Raw genomic sequence first — 4,574 nt, forward strand, 5'->3', positions numbered from 1 at the left:
TAACGTAAATAAGATAATATTTGCTTAAGGAATTAGCTGGATCACTGAAAACAGTATTTTGTATGTTGAAGAGAAGAAATGCTTTCATTAAGGAAAATCTTCTACTTTTATGAGAAAGGAATCTGTTTCCCTTAAGTTGGCTCACATGAACTTAGGAAGGAAAACAAATCAGTTTACATGCTACTTGCCTGTAATTCATAAACTTTTTTACTATCAACTTCTTTTATAGAAAATAGAAGAGGCTATATTGAAAAGATGCCATTAGATCAGATAGATACATGGCAGTTCATCAGCATCAGTAAGATTAAAAAATTTATAGCACCATGCTATATTACACTGCCATCAGCAGGAACTGAACATTTTTAATATTTTAAAGTGATAACATGAAGAAAGCACATAATTCATTAAGTACACAGCAAATTGTTCCTAAGCAGAGCAAGCACTTGCTGGAAGCCACTATAAATTAATTCTGATTTCAAAGTTGATGCTTCTTAAGGCAGCAACACAGACAACGTGCGTGCATAACCTCATAAGATGACAACTGCGTATTCCTTTTACATGCCACACACTAAGGTATCAGTAGAAAGTTTTTCGCAGAGATTAACTTGGAAAAACACCTTCCCAGATAACTAAAGAATATGAATGCAACAGGACAATAAAGCTATCAGTCAATTGGTATGCACATTTATAGACATCACAACATCTGGGAACAGATAATACACTAGAAAAACACTAATTTAAAAGCAGATTTTAGTATGTTGCAAGATTAAAGAGCACAAAGCAGGAGGAGAAGATACAAATAAAACTGTTAGCCTACTTTCCATTTTTAAATCCAGGTGTACTTCGGCATTTTATTCCAGTACAACCTCAATCATCCTAAGTGAAAAATTTATTTGATTGGTCATATGGTTTGTGTGGGAAGACTGAGAAGGGTGGGCATGTGTGAAAGCTCAGAACTTTCTTATTCCAAATACAAACTTGTAGGCTGTTAATAGCAACTGCAAACTGCCAGAGGGTTTTCTCAAGAACAAGAAATGATAGCGAGTGCTTCAGCACGCACAGTAGCTAAAGCTACAGCATTGCACCGAATGTCCTTTACAGAAAATACGCAGAATATGAATCTAAAAGTCAATTCTACATTGTGTGTGTTGCTGGGACTGAGAAGAAAAGGGAATACAGGCCACTGCATTAGTTAAGGGAATGAGCGCCTGCAGATAAGCACATGGAATAAGGTTACATGGAGGCTCATCTGATGTTACAAAGCAATCACTTATGCTTTCCTCTTATAAATAAATCACATTTTAGTGTATGGGGATCTATATAGATCATTTAAAGTCACATTCTATTTGACAGAGTGCTTCTTTGTAGATATTACTTTAACTGTACCTACGTAACTGGAAGAAAAAACGTTCAGGTCTGTCCACCATTTTACCCAGGGAAGAAGGAAAAAGAAGACAAGCAACATCTCCTGCCCCTCAGACTGTCACATCTTTTCCATCTGTGACATCCCCCTCCCCAAAGCCAAACCATGTCCAAAAATAACAGCGATGTATTTAATACAATGTTTCCCATTTCTCTGTACTTTAAAACAAGAAAGTGTTTTTAACAGTATTTTTATTAAGAGCATTAAAAAGGTTTTTGTGCATGTAGTTTTACTTTTTTTTTTTTTTACAGTGATTTTGAAGCATTTTACAAAATGTATGGAACATAGTAAGTTCACTTGCACTGAATTTACAAGTCATTCTAGAAACAAGACAATTGTAATAAACATCTTATTGTAAACAGTCTACAGATAAACCTAACTAATACTAATAGCCTTCAAAAGCATTTAAGACTTCTAGAAATGCCATAGGAGAGAGGAAACAGGAGGTCAGCAAACCACTGAATGCTTGCAAGAGGTAAAAGAAAGATTTAGTGGGAGATAGAATGAAGGAGATGTGATTATTAAGAAATGACTTAAACACACGTGTACAAAATAGCAGGAGTCTGTGTAACAAAAATGTAAGAACCTGGACTAGTACACTACAGGACTCAAAGGAAAGATAGAAGGGAAATATTCATGCAAGAATTGAAGCAGTGCATCAGAATTCAATACTGTTCATGCACCTGGAGCATATGCAACATAATCCCTGTTTCTTACAAATTTCAGAAAACAAAAAGGGCCTGAATGGCTGCACGTTTCCAGTATAGAAACAATAAACTGAAAGTATGATGGGAAAACACTCAAAATTCCATGAAAGGCTAGACAATAGCATCTAATGCCAGGATATACTAAACAGACGTGTGTGTGTGTGTGTTTATAAAAGTACCACCATAGTGTGGGATTATTCACATGCTAAAGCAAAAATAATCTTTTGGACAGTAATGCTTGCATTTATAAAACCATAGAGAGCAGCTCCCCTGTAACTGTGAAATATTTTGACTATAAATCAAAGAATAACTAAGACATTTTACAAAAGTCAAATGAGTTGTTAAGAGAAAAATGAAAACATGCCAACTAAAGCTTTACTTAATAGATGGCTAACGAAGAGATGAAAAAGAAAGAAAGCAAAGGTCAGGAGCAATACTGTGAGATGAACAGATCTCTCTAGCTTAATTCCTCTGAGTTCTCCATAAACATTACTGGAGAAATGAGTCAACAACTAGATGAGCAAGCAGCTCAGAGATAAGTATTATCAGGAAGATTTATGAAACCATGAGGTACATCATCCGAAAAAGGATTTTCTTGTAAGGCCAACTTAAAGCATCTGTGGAAACAACTCCCCTGGAACACTGCCTGCTTTACTGACACTCCGATTACGGAGTTAAAAGCTTCAAAAGGAATAGTCGTAGTAATTTTCACACACATTTTTAATACACTGTCAAAATTGAGAGGTAGAATGATGAAAATCAATGTGTACATTTTATAAGAGTATCAAACCATTTATCTCTGTCTGTTTGTAAGAGGCTAATGTTTAAATTAGTGGCACACAGAGCAGAACAAATCTCATGGTGGAACAGCACTCATGGCTAAGAATGCAAGTAGTGAGGAATAGACAATATTCATGAAATGTGGAATGGTATCTGTCAGCAATGTGTGAAACTGGAATAAGCAGACACGAAGAGAAATCTGCTTGGATCAGATCTCTTGGGGAAGAAAAGTAGGTAAAACGGCTAGGTTTTGTTAAAGGTCTGTGACTAGGAAGACATTTCGGCATCACTGCTTGACATGGATGTAGATCTTTGACATTGGATAAAAATAAAGGGAACTGCATAATTTTAGGAGAATAATTATCCAGATTTTATCCAAATTGAGAACAAATCAAACTCCTAAGTGAAAAGGCTTTATTATTCTTGGAGCTAATGGCTGATCAATTTACTAAATAGTTAGTGAAGCAGCAAATGACTCCATTACTTTAAGACTGATCTCACTAGCTAATGAGGACATTATAAAACAGCCACTCATAAGCTAACCCATATATTGCTGGATTTTTCTTCAAGCAAAGAGTGAGAAGTCCCAAATGGGTTTATAACCAGATCTTTGAATACTGACAGGATATGCTGAAATAACGCAAGAGCAAAGGTTAGCAAAGATATCTATGATACAGAAAAGTCTGGACTTTAACAGGAAAATGTTACAACACTTAAGGACTTGCATCTCAAGTTGAAGGGGTAAAACCCAATGTTTGACAAATCGATCATCAGTAAAACTGTGCCAGTAAGATACCAGAAACCTGTAGGGATTCTACGAAGAACAGCGGGAGACAGATGGGGGAAGAGAAAAATCAATACAGAAAACTACATCTTTGGTACACAGTAAAAGATAAAGCTAAACTAGGGATATTAAAAGCAACAAAAAAATTAGTCTTCAAAGGCGTTTTTGTACCTAAGTAGGATGGAAAAAAAAAATTCAGGAATGAACCTCCTACCACCATAATCCTTAGTTTTGTCATCTCTGACATGAAAACAAAAATATATAGGGAATGGGAACACTTTAAACTAGAAGAAAACTAATGCATTCAAAAATAGTCCCTTTCCCAGTATTGTAGAAATAATAATACAGAAGATTTCAGGCAGTAAAAATGTTTAGGAAAATATCGCATCTGTAAGTATAATGATTGAAGAACAGCAGCTATATTGCTGGTGTTCTTTTAAGAGAAGATAGATCATTAGAATTTAATTACACACAGAGAATTATACAAAAAGAAAAAATAAGACAGTACAGGAAGGACGTGGAGCTCTTGGAACAGGTCCAGAGGAGGCCACTAAGATGATCAGAAGGCTGGAGCACTCTGCTATGAGGAAAGGTTGAGGGAACTGGGCTTCTTTAGCTTAGAGAAGAAAAGACTGTGGGGAGACCTCATTGTGGCCTTCCCATATTTGAAATGAGTGTATAAACAGGAAAGGGAACGGATGCTTATGAGGGTGGATAGTGATAGGATGAGGGGAATGGTTTTAAACTGAGAGAGAGGAGGTTTAGATTAGATATTAGAAGAAAGTTCTTCACACAGAGGATGGTGATGCACTGGAACAGGTTGCCCAAGGAAGTTGTGGATGCCCCATCCCTGGAGGCATTCAAGGCCAGGCTGAATGTG

General features: G+C 36.2%; 1 protein-coding gene across 3 annotated transcripts in view; it reads right to left on the reverse strand.

The window, feature by feature from the left end:
- TTC7B (tetratricopeptide repeat domain 7B) overlaps window positions 1-4,574 on the reverse strand; it is a 127,116-nt gene that overhangs the window by 46,617 nt on the left and 75,925 nt on the right. The gene's annotated exons all lie outside the window — the stretch shown is intronic.

This window comes from Meleagris gallopavo, chromosome 5, assembly GCF_000146605.3.
Source record: "Meleagris gallopavo isolate NT-WF06-2002-E0010 breed Aviagen turkey brand Nicholas breeding stock chromosome 5, Turkey_5.1, whole genome shotgun sequence".
Lineage (NCBI taxonomy): Eukaryota > Metazoa > Chordata > Aves > Galliformes > Phasianidae > Meleagris > Meleagris gallopavo.